A 15,000-nucleotide genomic window follows, 5' to 3' on the forward strand; every position below is an offset into this window, starting at 1 on the left:
TAGGCCATACTTGCAGAGACCTGACGCACATTCATTTGTAAAAATCAAGATTCAACTCTACTGCAGGAGGTCAACACTCATGAAAACGTTTATTCTGGACTCCTGGTTGAGCCCCGAAAGAGTGGCATTAAACGGTCTTTTACAAGAAAATATTGATCCCAATGCAGTACAACCATATCCACGTGCAATTGCCAGGTGAACTGACTGGGTGAATTGAAGAGTAAAACGCGACCCATCCAGATGCGAAAATGCAAAAGCCTACAACACCTGGTATTCCCAGGCAGTCTCCCATATAAGTACTAACCAGGCTCTACGCTGCTTAGCTTCCGAGATCAGACGAGATCGGGCGCATTCAGGGTGATATGGTCGTACGCCATACTTGCAGAAACCTGACGCACATTCACATGTAAAAATCAAGATTCAACTCTACTGCAGGGAGGTCAACACTCATGAAACGTTTATTCTGGACTCCTGGTTGAGCCCCGAAAGAGTGGCATTAAACGGTCTTTTACAATAAAATCTTGATCCCAATGCAATACACCATATCCACGTGCAATTGGCAGGTGAACTGACTGGGTGAATTGAAGAGTTAAACGCGACCCATCCAGATGCGAGAATGCAAAAGCCTACAACACCAGGTATTCCCAGGCAGTCTCCCATCCAAGTACTAACCAGGCTCGACTCTGCTTAGCTTTCGAGATCAAAGGAGATCGGGCGCATTCAGGGTGATATGGTCGTAGGCCATACTTGCAGAGACCTGACGCACATTCATATGTTAAAATCAAGATTCAACTCTACTGCGGGAGGTCAACACTCATGAAAACGTTTATTCTGGACTCCTGGTTGAGCCCCGAAAGAGTGGCATTAAACGGTCTTTTACAAGAAAATCTTGATCCCAATGCAGTACACCATATCCGCGTGCAATTGGCAGGTGAACTGACTGGGTGAATTGAAGAGTAAAACGCGACCCATCCAGATACGAAAATGCAAAAGCCTACAACACATGGTATTCCCAGGCAGTCTCCCATCCAAGTACGAACCAGGCTCGACTCTGCTTAGCTTTCGAGATCAAAGGAGATCGGGCGCATTCAGGGTGATATGGTCGTAGGCCATACTTGCAGAGACCTGACGCACATTCATATGTTAAAATCAAGATTCAACTCTACTGCGGGAGGTCAACACTCATGAAAACGTTTATTCTGGACTCCTGGTTGAGCCCCGAAAGAGTGGCATTAAACGGTCTTTTACAAGAAAATCTTGATCCCAATGCAGTACACCATATCCGCGTGCAATTGGCAGGTGAACTGACTGGGTGAATTGAAGAGTAAAACGCGACCCATCCAGATACGAAAATGCAAAAGCCTACAACACCTGGTATTCCCAGGCAGTCTCCCATCCAAGTACGAACCAGGCTCGACCCTGCTTAGCTTCCGAGATCAGAAGAGATCGGTCGCATTCAGGGTGATATGGTCGTAGGCCATACTTGCAGAGACCTGACGCACATACATATGTAAAAATCAAGATTCAACTCTACTGCGGGAGGTCAACACTCATGAAAACGTTTATTCTGGACTCCTGGTTGAGCCCCGAAAGAGTGGCATTAAACGGTCTTTTACAAGAAAATCTTGATCCCAATGCAGTACACCATATCCGCGTGCAATTGGCAGGTGAACTGACTGGGTGAATTGAAGAGTAAAACGCGACCCATCCAGATACGAAAATGCAAAAGCCTACAACACCTGGTATTCCCAGGCAGTCTCCCATCCAAGTACTAACCAGGCTCGACCCTGCTTAGCTTCCGAGATCAGACGAGATCGGGCGCATTCAGGGTGATATGGTCGTAGGCCATACTTGCAGAGACCTGACGCACATTCATTTGTAAAAATCAAGATTCAACTCTACTGCAGGTGGTCAACACTCATGAAAACGTTTATTCTGGACTCCTGGTTGAGCCCCGAAAGAGTGGCATTAAACGGTCTTTTACAAGAAAATATTGATCCCAATGCAGTACACCATATCCGCGTGCAATTGGCAGGTGAACTGACTGGGTGAATTGAAGAGTAAAACGCGACCCATCCAGATACGAAAATGCATAAGCCTACAACACCTGGTGTTCCCAGGCAGTCTCCCATCCAAATACTAACCAGGCTCGACCCTGCTTAGCTTCCGAGATCAGACGAGATCGGGCGCATTCAGGGTGATATGGTCGTAAGCTATACTTGCAGAGACCTGACGCACATACATATGTAAAAATCAAGATTCAACTCTACTGCGGGAGGTCAACACTCATGAAAACTTTTATTCTGGACTCCTGATTGAGCCCCGAAAGAGTGGCATTAAAAGGTCTTTTACAAGAAAATATTGATCCCAATGCAGTACAACCATATCCACGTGCAATTGGCAGGTGAACTGACTGGGTGAATTGAAGAGTAAAACGCGACCCATCCAGAAGCGAAAATGCAAAAGCCTACAACACCTGGTATTCCCAGGCAGTCTCCCATATAAGTACTAACCAGGCTCTACGCTGCTTAGCTTCCGAGATCAGACGAGATCGGGCGCATTCAGGGTGATATGGTCGTACGCCATACTTGCAGAAACCTGACGCACATTCACATGTAAAAATCAAGATTCAACTCTACTGCGGGAGGTCAACACTCATGAAACGTTTATTCTGGACTCCTGGTTGAGCCCCGAAAAAGTGGCATTAAACGGTCTTTTACAATAAAATCTTGATCCCAATGCAGTACACCATATCCACGTGCAATTGGCAGGTGAACTGACTGGGTGAATTGAAGAGTTAAACGCGACCCATCCAGATGCGAGAATGCAAAAGCCTACAACACCTGGTATTCCCAGGCAGTCTCCAATCCAAGTACTAACCAGGCTCGACCCTGCTTAGCTTTCGAGATCAAAGGAGATCGGGCGAATTCAGGGTGATATGGTCGTAGGCCATACTTGCAGAGACCTGACGCACATTCATATGTTAAAATCAAGATTCAACTCTACTGCGGAAGGTCAACACTCATGAAACGTTTATTCTGGACTCCTGGTTGAGCCCCGAAAGAGTGGCATTATACGGTCTTTTACAATAAAATCTTGATCAGAATCAGAATCAGAAACGGTTTTAATCGCCATGTAAGTTTGCACAGACAAGGAATTCACTATGGCGGGACGGTGCATATGTAGTGGTGGTGTTGACGTGCGCCGACTGTGACAGTGATGGATCACGGGGCGGCGCGAGGTGCGGGGTTGGGCACGCGTTGTGGGCGTGGTGTGGACGCGCGCGCCGGGAGTGACAGAGGACGGGGCGGCGCGGCGTGGGTGCTGAGGCACGCTGAGATGTGGGAAAACAGGATCGTAGCCAGCGCCCAGTGATTGGTCGAATAGGATGGGTGCTCGCAGCGACGTCCGCAGGTGGGGTATAAAGGGGGACGCGCGAGAGCACTCGGGGAGAGTTACCCAGTTGAAGACCAGAAGACGGAGCTGAAGACCTAGTGCCCCGAGACCCCTAGTCCCGCCGTCCTTGTGGGGACCGGGGCCCTGTGTGGCTCGGAGGCGAGACTGTGGGACCCGGGGTCCGACGCCCACGTGGGTCGGGCTGGGGACCCACAGTCAAGACGGACACCCCGGGGAGGGAGTGTCCCGAATAGCTCAGTGGGCGTTAGTCGCCAGAATAGCTCAGTGGGCGTTAGTCGCCAGGGTAGCTAAGAGGGCGTTAGTCGCCAGGGTAGCTAAGAGGGTGTTTGTCACCCGAATAGCTCAGTGGGCGTTAGTCGCCAGAATAGCTCAGTGGGCGTTAGTCGCCAGAATAGCTAAGTGGGTGTTTGTCACCCGAGATACTAAGTGGGTGTTAGTCACCCGAGATACTAAGTGGGTGTTTGTCACCCGAGATACTAAGTGGGTGTTTGTCACCCGAGATACAAAGTAGGTGTTAGTCACCTGTGAACGAGTTAGGTAAAATAAAGAGTGTGTTACCCGTGAAGTCGTCTCCCGCCGAGTTACTACATTACAACTGGCGTCAGAAGTGAACCTGTCTTCAAGAAGAATGGACACGAGGAAGACTACCCGTACCCACGAGCGAGGTCGGGACGACGATGGCGTAATGGGGACACCAACCTCGGGAGGAGAGGACGAGGAGTTGCCGCCGATGCAGCACTTCGCGGGGTCCGACGCTCCGCTCGCCTCCGACACCAGCCTCCAAGACGCACACTCCCGGTTGGCGGAGTTGCTACTCGCCGCCGCCGCTGTCTTGGCGGACATCTCCGTTCCGGCGAGCGGAAAAACGGCTGCGGGGTTGCTGGAGAAAGCGACGTTGGAGGGATCCCGCCAAAAGGCGCTTCACGCCAAAAGTCTGGAAGTTGCCGCCGTTTTTGAGGGGCCGCCATCGATTGGCGGGAAGCACGGACACCACGTGGCCGGAGACCTCCGCTCAGCGCAGCCCACGTCATCAGCGCGCGCCGGAGCTCTCCATTTTGCGCCTGACGACCGAGCCGACATTTTACACAACTACAGCGGAGCGCGGGAAAATCTCTCCGACGTCGACGACGATCGGGTCCTCCAGCAAAGATTGCCCGCGCTGTCGGCGTTCAAGGCGGATGGGGGCGACTGGGGAGCCTTCCAACGAAGGTTCCTCGCTCATCAGGAAATGTCGGGGTGGTCCGACACCACTGCCCTGCGTGCGTTGCCAGCGATGCTCGACGACGACGCGCTTGCAGCCTTCACATCTGCTGCAAGGTCGTCCCGCTCTACGCTCCAGGCCGCACTACACCTGATGGCGAAGGTGTTCGGACCGCCCTCCACCTGTCGCCACCAGTTCTACGATCGGCGGAAGGTGGCTGGAGAAATGACGCTCGCCTATCGCACGGCGCTGCTCGCCTTGGCGGACGCAGCTTTTCCCCGCATGGACAAGGAGGGGAAGGACGCCATGGTGACGGAGCAGCTGCTGGCGTTGGCCCACGAGTTGGGGGTCCCCATCAATGTGGCGGACGAAATGGATATCTGCTCCCTGGCGATCGCCACGAGCATTCACGCGTACGAGGTCCTCAAACGCAAGCCGGGGGTCGTCTGCAAATTGGCGGGGAATGCGGCACTGGCCGCCACGATCGCCGAACCTCAGCCAGCTGCGGATCAGGAGCAGGCCTTCGCTGCATCGCGTCCGGGGGAGTGGAGAACGGGAGGTCGTTTGCCCACACGTTCATCCCGCAAGCTGGAGCAACCGAAACCTACGACGTCCCTCGTCGCCTGCTACAACTGCGGCCTTCGGGGTCACGTCGCAGCCGGGTGCCGGGCCCCGCGTCAGCGCGCCACAGGACCACGTCGGGACGACGACCAGGCCCACAAGTCATCCCAACAAAACCCGGCAAGTCGCGGCACCTCACACGCTCGGTCCACAAACACGGCACATTCGGGTCGCCGCTTGGCGGTGGGGGGTTCACGGCTGGGTGCCGGGGGTTCATTTCGGCGAGGGGGGTCCGTACACGGCCCGCAAGCAGTCGAATGGTCCGAATTGGCCCGCAGGATAGTGGCTGCGTCGGCCGGGTCGTCCGTGGTAACGGGGTTTATTGACGGGGTTGAGGTCCGGATGCTTGTGGACACGGGTGCGTCGGCCACTATCATTTCGGACCTTATTTATAACATTCTTCCCGTCCAAAGTAGACCCCTTCTGCCAGTGGACGTGCCATTTTATGCGGCGAATGGGGGATCCCTGGGGATCATCGGCCAGATTCGGGCGACTATTTGCATTGGTGACATCAAATTGGCGGGCCCTATTTTTGTATCATCATCGCTGGCCGTTCCCTGTTTGCTAGGTACAGACTTTTTGTCCAAAATGCCCATCAAAATTCTTATAGATCAGGCCTGCATTGAGCTTCCGTCAGGTCGGCGGGTTGCGTTCTTGACGAGCCCTACCAAAATACGCACGGTTTGTGCGACGGTGCAGGCGCTGGCAACTCAGACTGTACGGGTGCCCCCGGGATCGCAAATATTGGTACCCCTTCGGTTGAGGAAACCACTCGAGGTGGGTGCGGAGGCACAGGGGGTGCTGTTGGGGCCGTCTAACAGGGCCAGAAGGGGCCTCGACTTAGCGGTTGCTCAAACCAGGGTGAGAGGGGACAGTGAGCCGTTCGAAATGGTCCTGAATACGGGGTCGCGGCCGGCCGTAATTGTGCAGGGAACGGTGCTGGCTCACGCCGCGCCGCTACCCGTTGAGGAACGGCTCGTGGCTCAAGCAGATTTCACTGTCGAGTCGCATCCTCCAAGTGACGAGGGGACAAAGTGGTTGGACTCGTTGTGTGCCGGTTCTGCTAACTTGTCCAAAGTGCAATTGGGAGTCGACGCTCCCACGGGGAGGGATTCGCTGTTGTCGTTGCCCCTCATTGAGTGGGGCCGTCTCCAAATGTCCGACAGCTCCCTACTTACGCTACGTCGAAAAATTGGCGCTCCCGAGGTAGGGGATGCGCGGGTCGGTTCCTGGGTGTGCAGACAGGGCCTTTTGATGAAGTGGGACAACATGTCCCGGCGTCACGTGCTCGTTGTGCCTGTTGCTATGCGGGGTAGGGTCGTTCTGGCAGCTCATGAACGGCTCATGCATCTGGGTTTTCACAAAACGCTCGCCCTAATCCAGCGAGACTATTATTGGCCGGGGATGGGTAACGACGTGGCGAACATTCTTAAGGGATGCGTAGGGTGCGCCAAAAGAAAACCGCCACCATTGGCAGCTAATCCACCGCTGCAATCCATTCAAGTTTCGCGCACAAACGAATTGGTTGCGTTGGACATCTTGGGGCCCTTTCCTGCTACACCGAGGGGAAATAGGTTCCTGCTGGTTGGCGTAGAATACTTCACCCGATGGCCCATGGCATGGCCACTCACCAACCAGTCGGCTGCAGCGGTGGCGGACGCCTTCGTCCAGGGTTATGTTTTGGACAAGGGCGCCCCCGAACGCTTGCTGACGGATCAAGGGAAGAATTTTTCGAGCGTTTTGTTGCGCGAGGTGTGCGACCTGTTGGGTACAAAGAAAGTGCGTACTTCCCCCTACCACCCGCAGACTGACGGGATGGTTGAGCGTCTGAACAGGACGATTACGTCTATGCTGTGCCAACAGGTCTGCGACGATCAGGTTGATTGGGACTTACAGGTGCCGGGGGTACTCGCGGCCTATCGAATGGCCCCTCATGCGGCGACGGGGTTTTCCCCATTTTTTCTTATGTATGGGCGGGAGGCCGATCCGGCCATGGACGTCCAACTGGGGATTTCCCAGCCACGTGCAAAATCAAAATTGGCAGACCACATCAAATTTAATATCGCCAAATTGACTGAAGCGCGGGAGGCGGCGAGGTTGAATTCGCGGTCTCGGCAAATCGCGAACGAGAGATTGCATGGGCGGAGGGTGCATACGCATGATTGGAAACCAGGCGATAAGGCCTGGCTGCATTGTCCACATGCACCGTTGGCTACGTCCCCCAAATTGTTGAGACCTTGGAGGGGACCGGTGGAAATTGTGCGGGTTGCACGACCCCAGAGTTTACAGATTAAATGGGAAAAACGCCGTTGGTACGTGCACCCCTCCCGACTGAAGCCCTATGCGGCACCGTGTGACCCCGTTCTGTGCCGTAACGACCGGGCGTGTGATGTGACCGTCGACTTGGGGAGGGAGGTGTCGCAGGCTGCTCCTCACTTGTCTCCACCTGACCCACCCCCAGGTGCCTCAGGCTTGACGGCTGCTGACCGTCGGGAACCTGAACCCCGGGGCACGCACGGGTCCTCGATGCCTGGCCAATGTCTTCCTGAACTGCCGGCACCACCGGACGTTCAACCGCGTCTGGTGCCGTACGACGGACCGGCAAGGCGGACTCGGGCTAGGGCACAACAATTTTCATGAAGACATTTTTTTTTTCCGACACCGAGCTCGCCCGGTGTTCCCCTCTGCCGGGGTAATGTCCCGTTGTAGGGGCGCTCGGAAAGAATGGGACGCTGCACGAGTCGAGAGAGAAAAAAAAAAAAAAATTCCATTTATTTTTCTTTCTGCATACACATTGCTATTGTCACTCGCCGGATTATATATATATTGTTCTGTTGTCGCGGTGGCATTGGTTGATGGTTGCGGATGGTAGTGTTCGCGTTGTGTTGTGTTGTTACGTTAGTTGTTGTTCTTGTTGTTGTGTTGTGTTACGGGGCACACAGGGGGGTTTGTATATTTTTATAGCAGCCGGGTCGGCTGCGAGCTATGTGGTAGGGGGTGATGTAGTGGTGGTGTTGACGTGCGCCGACTGTGACAGTGATGGATCACGGGGCGGCGCGAGGTGCGGGGTTGGGCACGCGTTGTGGGCGTGGTGTGGACGCGCGCGCCGGGAGTGACAGAGGACGGGGCGGCGCGGCGTGGGTGCTGAGGCACGCTGAGATGTGGGAAAACAGGATCGTAGCCAGCGCCCAGTGATTGGTCGAATAGGATGGGTGCTCGCAGCGACGTCCGCAGGTGGGGTATAAAGGGGGACGCGCGAGAGCACTCGGGGAGAGTTACCCAGTTGAAGACCAGAAGACGGAGCTGGAGACCTAGTGCCCCGAGACCCCTAGTCCCGCCGTCCTTGTGGGGACCGGGGCCCTGTGTGGCTCGGAGGCGAGACTGTGGGACCCGGGGTCCGACGCCCACGTGGGTCGGGCTGGGGACCCACAGTCAAGACGGACACCCCGGGGAGGGAGTGTCCCGAATAGCTCAGTGGGCGTTAGTCGCCAGAATAGCTCAGTGGGCGTTAGTCGCCAGGGTAGCTAAGAGGGCGTTAGTCGCCAGGGTAGCTAAGAGGGTGTTTGTCACCCGAATAGCTCAGTGGGCGTTAGTCGCCAGAATAGCTCAGTGGGCGTTAGTCGCCAGAATAGCTAAGTGGGTGTTTGTCACCCGAGATACTAAGTGGGTGTTAGTCACCCGAGATACTAAGTGGGTGTTTGTCACCCGAGATACTAAGTGGGTTCATCTTCTTGGTTCTTTCGGTAAAGTCACGTAGAAGGGAAGTAACAAAATAATAAAAATAAAACATAATAAAACAATTCTCACGACGTTTCGGCCACAACGCAAGCAGCCGTCCTCAGGCGAAGAATGAGACATTATCAAGCTAGGAGCTTATATAGGTGTAGCGAGGAGGAGCGCCTTAACAAAAGAATGTGCATATGAAGAGGAATTTTAGCATACCAATGGGCAATGCGTAGGAGGGGGGGCGGAGGGGTTTCAAAGTCCCATTATGCCCATGCATTATGCAGGATCAACAGCACCACGGGGGGGCGCAAGGAACAACGTTAATAAAGGAAAGGAATGTTAATGATATGTAGCTGCATTTACCAAACAACCACGTAGAAAACCAAAGTAAAAACTACATAAAAAAAATATATAAACTGATACTTACTATACTCTACAATAAGCTGAGTTACTAACAACAAATAATAAATTACAATTCTACGTCGTAAGAAGTATATAATATACTTCCATCTAAACTTTATTCTCTTAGCATATACAGTACTATATACTGCCATAGATAAACCCAACATTAAATTATATACTGTATTACATTATATACTGTATAATACAGTATATAATTTAATGTTGGGTTTATCTATGGCAGTATATAGTACTGTATATGCTAAGAGAATAAAGTTTAGATGGAAGTATATTATATACTTCTTACGACGTAGAATTGTAATTTATTATTTGTTGTTGATAACTCAGCTTATTGTAGAGTATAGTAAGTATCAGTTTATATTTTAGTTTTTTTTTTATGTAGTTTTTACTTTGGTTTTCTACGTGGTTGTTTGGTAAATGCAGCTACATATCATTAACATTCCTTTCCTTTATTAACGTTGTTCCTTGCGCCCCCCCCGTGGTGCTGTTGATCCTGCATAATGCATGGGCATAATGGGACTTTGAAACCCCTCCGCCCCCCCTCCTACGCATTGCCCATTGGTATGCTAAAATTCCTCTTCATATGCACATTCTTTTGTTAAGGCGCTCCTCCTCGCTACACCTATATAAGCTCCTAGCTTGATAATGTCTCATTCTTCGCCTGAGGACGGCTGCTTGCGTTGTGGCCGAAACGTCGTGAGAATTGTTTTATTATGTTTTATTTTTATTATTTTGTTACTTCCCTTCTACGTGACTTTACCGAAAGAACCAAGAAGATGAATCCCTGCAGTCACGAATACTAAGTGGGTGTTTGTCACCCGAGATACAAAGTAGGTGTTAGTCACCTGTGAACGAGTTTGGTAAAATAAAGAGTGTGTTACCCGTGAAGTCGTCTCCCGCCGAGTTACTACATTACACATACATTGAACAAGTAGGAATCTTAACTTATATAAAAGGTATACACTCTAACTATACTAACGTTACAAAGTATAAGTAATACTAAAGGGCTAGAATCTTTAAAATTATGAATAAGTAGACCTTATAAAATGCGAAATGTAAAATGTTAATTAGCCGTATTAAACAATATTAAAATACAAAAATACAAATAAGATTACACGTTGTAAGTATGGAAAGGTGTAATTATGTAGATAAAATGTTATAGTAAGTGTAACAGTTATTTTAAGTGTAAAAGTCATTTTAAGCCCTTGGCCTTGTTGAGGAGGCCAACAGCGGATGGGAAAAAACTGTTTTTATGACGTGAGGTTTTTGTCTTGATGGACCGCAGCCTTCTGCCGGAGGGGAGTAGCTGGAACAGAGAGTATCCAGGGTGCGAGGAATCGTCCACAATCTTCCTCGCTCGCCTCAGGGTTCTCAAAGTGTGCAGGTCCTCAAGGGTTGGTAGATTACAGCCAATCACCTTCTCAGCAGTGCGGATGATACGCTGCAGTCTGCTCTTGTCCTTGGCAGTGGCAGCAGCGTACCAGACGGTGATGGAGGAGGTGAGGATGGACTCAATGATGGCTGTATAGAAGCACACCATCATTGTCTTTGGCAGATTAAATTTCTTCAGCTGCCGTAGGAAGTACATTCTCTGTTGAGCTCTCTTGATAAGGGAGCTGATGTTCAGTTCCCACTTGATATCCTGGGAAAGAATAGTGCCCAGGAAGCGGAAGGACTCAACATTGGTGACTGGGGAGTCGCACAGGGTGATGGGGGTGAGTGGGGCTGAATTCTTCCTGAAGTCCACAACCATCTCCACGGTCTTAAGAGCATTAAGCTCCAGGTTGTTCTGGCTACACCAGGTCACCAGGTTGTCAGCTTCCCTCCTATAGTCAGACTCATCCCCATCAGAGATTAGCCCAATGAGGGTGGTGTCGTCCGCAAACTTCAACAGTTTGACGGACTGGTGACTGGAGGTGCAGCTGTTGGTGTACAGGGTGAATAGCAGAGGGGAAAGGACGCAGCCCTGAGGAGATCCGGTGCTGATTGACCTGGAGGCAGAAACTTGTGATCCCAGTTTGACACACTGCTTCCTGTCAGACAGGAAGTCTGTGATCCATCTGCAGGTGGAGTCTGGCACGTTCAGCAGGGAGAGCTTGTCCTGAAGCAGGCTAGGAATGATGGTGTTAAAAGCCGAGCTAAAGTCCACAAACAGGATCCTGGCGTAGGATGCTGCGGAGTCCAGATGCTGTAGGGTGAAGTGGAGGGCCATGTTAACTGCATCATCCACAGACCTGTTGGCTCTGTAGGCAAACTGAAGGGGGTCCAGTAGAGGGTCTGTGATGGCTTTGAGGTGTGCAAGGACCAGGCGCTCAAAAGACGTCATTACCACGGAGGTAAGGGCGATTGGTCTGTAATCATTTAATCCTGTTGGCCTTGGCTTTTTGGGCACTGGAATGATGATGGAGGACTTGAGACAGGCTGGTACATGACATGTCTCCATGGAGGTGGTAAAGATGTTGGTGAACACTGGGGACAGCTGGTCCGCGCAGTGCCTGAGGGTGGCTGGAGAGACAGAGTCCGGCCCAGCTGCTTTGTGTGGGTTCTGCCTCTTGAAAAGTTTTTTTAACTTCTCCCTCCTGAATGGAGATAGTTGTCTCTGTAGTGTGGGGTGGGATAGGGGCCTCTTGGGTGGGAAGGGGTAGTTCAGGACAGTCCAATTGTCTTTCAAATCTGCAGTAGAACTCGTTCAGGTCGTTGGCTAGGCGGGAGTTGTTAGTGGTGTGGGGGGCTCTGGGCTGCAGTACACCATATCCACGTGCAATTGGCAGGTGAACTGACTGGGTGAATTGAAGAGTTAAACGCGACCCATCCAGATGCGAGAATGCAAAAGCCTACAACACCTGGTATTCCCAGGCAGTCTCCAATCCAAGTACTAACCAGGCTCGACCCTGCTTAGCTTTCGAGATCAAAGGAGATCGGGCGCATTCAGGGTGATATGGTCGTAGGCCATACTTGCAGAGACCTGACGCACATTCATATGTTAAAATCAAGATTCAACTCTACTGCGGGAGGTCAACACTCATGAAAACGTTTATTCTGGACTCCTGGTTGAGCCCCGAAAGAGTGGCATTAAACGGTCTTTTACAAGAAAATCTTGATCCCAATGCAGTACACCATATCCGCGTGCAATTGGCAGGTGAACTGACTGGGTGAATTGAAGAGTAAAACGCGACCCATCCAGATACGAAAATGTAAAAGCCTACAACACCTGGTATTCCCAGGCAGTCTTGCATCCAAGTACTCACCAGGCTCGACCCTGCTTAGCTTCCAAGATCAGACGAGATCGGGCGCATTCAGGGTGATATTGTCGTAGGCCATACTTGCAGAGACCTGACGCACATTCATATGTTAAAATCAAGATTCAACTCTACTGCGGGAGGTCAACACTCATGAAAACGTTTATTCTGGACTCCTGGTTGAGCCCCGAAAGAGTGGCATTAAACGGTCTTTTACAAGAAAATCTTGATCCCAATGCAGTACACCATATCCGCGTGCAATTGGCAGGTGAACTGACTGGGTGAATTGAAGTGTAAAACGCGACCCATCCAGATACGAAAATGCAAAAGCCTACAACACCTGGTATTCCCAGGCAGTCTCCCATCCAAGTACTAACCAGGCTCGTTCCTGCTTAGCTTCCGAGATCAGACGAGATCAGGCGCATTCAGGGTGATATGGCCGTAGGCCATACTTGCAGAGACCTGACGCACATTCATTTGTAAAAATCAAGATTCAACTCTACTGCAGGTGGTCAACACTCATGAAAACGTTTATTCTGGACTCCTGGTTGAGCACCGAAAGAGTGGCATAAAACGGTCTTTTACAAGAAATCTTGATCCCAATGCAGTACACCATATCCACGTGCAATTGGCAGGTGAACTGACTGGGTGAATTGAAGAGTAAAACGCGACCCATCCAGATACGAAAATGCAAAAGCCTACAACACCTGGTATTACCAGGCAGTGTCCCATCCCAGTACTAACCAGGCTCGACCCTGCTTAGCTTCCGAGATCAGGCGCATTCAGGGTTATATGGTCGTAGCCCATACTTGCAGAGACCTGACGCACAATCATTTGTAAAAATCAAGATTCAACTCTACTGCAGGAGGTCAACACTCATGAAAACGTTTATTCTGGACTCCTGGTTGAGCCCCGAAAGTGTGGCATTAAACGGTTTTTTACAAGAAAATCTTGATCCCAATGCAGTACACCATATCCGCGTGCAATTGGCAGGTGAACTGACTCGGTGAATTGAAGAGTAAAACGCGACCCATCCAGATACGAAAATGCAAAAGCCTACAACACCTGGTATTCCCAGGCAGTCTCCCATCCAAGTACTCACCAGGCTCGACCCTGCTTAGCTTCCAAGATCAGACGAGATCGGGCGCATTCAGGGTGATATGGTCGTAGGCCATACTTGCAGAGACCTGACGCACATTCATATGTTAAAATCAAGATTCAACTCTACTGCGGGAGGTCAACACTCATGAAAACGTTTATTCTGGACTCCTGGTTGAGCCCCGAAAGAGTGGCATTAAAAGGTCTTTTACAAGAAAATATTGATCCCAATGCAGTACACCATATCCGCGTGCAATTGGCAGGTGAACTGACTGGGTGAATTGAAGAGTAAAACGCGACTCATCCAGATACGAAAATGCAAAAGCCTACAACACCTGGTATTATCAGGCAGTCTTCCATCCAAGTACTCACCAGGCTCGACCCTGCTTAGCTTCCAAGATCAGATAGAGATCGGGCGCATTCAGGGTGATATTGTCGTAGGCCATACTTGCAGAGACCTGACGCACATTCATATGTAAAAATCAAGATTCAACTCTACTGCGGGAGGTCAACACTCATGAAAACGTTTATTCTGGACTCCTGGTTGAGCCCCGAAAGAGTGGCATTAAACGGTCTTTTACAAGAAAATCTTGATCCCAATGCAGTACACCATATCCGCGTGCAATTGGCAGGTGAACTGACTGGGTGAATTGAAGAGTAAAACGCGACTCATCCAGATACGAAAATGCAAAAGCCTACAACACCTGGTATTCCCAGGCAGTCTTCCATCCAAGTACTCACCAGGCTCGACCCTGCTTAGCTTCCAAGATCAGACGAGATCGGGCGCATTCAGGGTGATATTGTCGTAGGCCATACTTGCAGAGACCTGAGGCACATTCACATGTAAAAATCAAGATTCAACTCTACTGCGGGAGGTCAACACTCATGAAACGTTTATTCTGGACTCCTGGTTGAGCCCCGAAAGAGTGGCATTAAACGGTCTTTTACAATAAAATCTTGATCCCAATGCAGTACACCATATCCACGTGCAATTGGCAGGTGAACTGACTGGGTGAATTGAAGAGTTAAACGCGACCCATCCAGATGCGAGAATGCAAAAGCCTACAACACCTGGTATTCCCAGGCAGTCTCCAATCCAAGTACTAACCAGGCTCGACCCTGCTTAGCTTTCGAGATCAAAGGAGATCAGGCGAATTCAGGGTGATATGGTCGTAGGCCATACTTGCAGAGACCTGACACACATTCATATGTTAAAATCAAGATTCAACTCTACTGCGGGAGGTCAACACTCATGAAAACGTTTATTCTGGACTCCTG

General features: G+C 50.9%; 12 non-coding genes and 5 pseudogenes across 12 annotated transcripts; all 17 read right to left on the reverse strand.

The window, feature by feature from the left end:
- Nucleotides 1-5, reverse strand: part of LOC144939551 (5S ribosomal RNA) — a 109-nt pseudogene extending 104 nt beyond the window's left edge.
- A 250-nt stretch (nucleotides 6-255) lies between these two features.
- On the reverse strand, nucleotides 256-374 carry LOC144939308 (5S ribosomal RNA). Its single transcript, XR_013638495.1, has one exon. It is a non-coding gene; the product is annotated as a 5S ribosomal RNA (ribosomal RNA).
- A 249-nt stretch (nucleotides 375-623) lies between these two features.
- LOC144939207 (5S ribosomal RNA) lies at nucleotides 624-742 on the reverse strand. Its single transcript, XR_013638399.1, has one exon. It is a non-coding gene; the product is annotated as a 5S ribosomal RNA (ribosomal RNA).
- Nucleotides 743-991: 249 nt separating this feature from the next.
- On the reverse strand, nucleotides 992-1,110 carry LOC144939665 (5S ribosomal RNA; annotated as a pseudogene).
- A 249-nt stretch (nucleotides 1,111-1,359) lies between these two features.
- Nucleotides 1,360-1,478, reverse strand: LOC144939121 (5S ribosomal RNA). Its single transcript, XR_013638316.1, has one exon. It is a non-coding gene; the product is annotated as a 5S ribosomal RNA (ribosomal RNA).
- Nucleotides 1,479-1,727: 249 nt separating this feature from the next.
- On the reverse strand, nucleotides 1,728-1,846 carry LOC144940299 (5S ribosomal RNA). The gene has a single exon (XR_013638876.1). It is a non-coding gene; the product is annotated as a 5S ribosomal RNA (ribosomal RNA).
- Nucleotides 1,847-2,095: 249 nt separating this feature from the next.
- On the reverse strand, nucleotides 2,096-2,214 carry LOC144938731 (5S ribosomal RNA). Its single transcript, XR_013637944.1, has one exon. It is a non-coding gene; the product is annotated as a 5S ribosomal RNA (ribosomal RNA).
- A 250-nt stretch (nucleotides 2,215-2,464) lies between these two features.
- On the reverse strand, nucleotides 2,465-2,583 carry LOC144939309 (5S ribosomal RNA). The gene has a single exon (XR_013638496.1). It is a non-coding gene; the product is annotated as a 5S ribosomal RNA (ribosomal RNA).
- Nucleotides 2,584-2,831: 248 nt separating this feature from the next.
- LOC144939257 (5S ribosomal RNA) lies at nucleotides 2,832-2,950 on the reverse strand. Its single transcript, XR_013638447.1, has one exon. It is a non-coding gene; the product is annotated as a 5S ribosomal RNA (ribosomal RNA).
- A 9,266-nt stretch (nucleotides 2,951-12,216) lies between these two features.
- Nucleotides 12,217-12,335, reverse strand: LOC144939071 (5S ribosomal RNA). The gene has a single exon (XR_013638269.1). It is a non-coding gene; the product is annotated as a 5S ribosomal RNA (ribosomal RNA).
- Nucleotides 12,336-12,584: 249 nt separating this feature from the next.
- On the reverse strand, nucleotides 12,585-12,703 carry LOC144939641 (5S ribosomal RNA; annotated as a pseudogene).
- Nucleotides 12,704-12,952: 249 nt separating this feature from the next.
- On the reverse strand, nucleotides 12,953-13,071 carry LOC144939172 (5S ribosomal RNA). The gene has a single exon (XR_013638365.1). It is a non-coding gene; the product is annotated as a 5S ribosomal RNA (ribosomal RNA).
- Nucleotides 13,072-13,319: 248 nt separating this feature from the next.
- LOC144940188 (5S ribosomal RNA) lies at nucleotides 13,320-13,428 on the reverse strand (annotated as a pseudogene).
- Nucleotides 13,429-13,677: 249 nt separating this feature from the next.
- On the reverse strand, nucleotides 13,678-13,796 carry LOC144938788 (5S ribosomal RNA). The gene has a single exon (XR_013637997.1). It is a non-coding gene; the product is annotated as a 5S ribosomal RNA (ribosomal RNA).
- A 249-nt stretch (nucleotides 13,797-14,045) lies between these two features.
- Nucleotides 14,046-14,165, reverse strand: LOC144939917 (5S ribosomal RNA; annotated as a pseudogene).
- A 249-nt stretch (nucleotides 14,166-14,414) lies between these two features.
- Nucleotides 14,415-14,533, reverse strand: LOC144939251 (5S ribosomal RNA). The gene has a single exon (XR_013638441.1). It is a non-coding gene; the product is annotated as a 5S ribosomal RNA (ribosomal RNA).
- Nucleotides 14,534-14,781: 248 nt separating this feature from the next.
- On the reverse strand, nucleotides 14,782-14,900 carry LOC144939437 (5S ribosomal RNA). The gene has a single exon (XR_013638615.1). It is a non-coding gene; the product is annotated as a 5S ribosomal RNA (ribosomal RNA).
- Nucleotides 14,901-15,000: the final 100 nt, after the last annotated feature.

Source organism: Lampetra fluviatilis, chromosome 22 (genome assembly GCF_964198595.1).
Source record: "Lampetra fluviatilis chromosome 22, kcLamFluv1.1, whole genome shotgun sequence".
Taxonomy (NCBI): Eukaryota; Metazoa; Chordata; class Hyperoartia; order Petromyzontiformes; family Petromyzontidae; genus Lampetra; species Lampetra fluviatilis.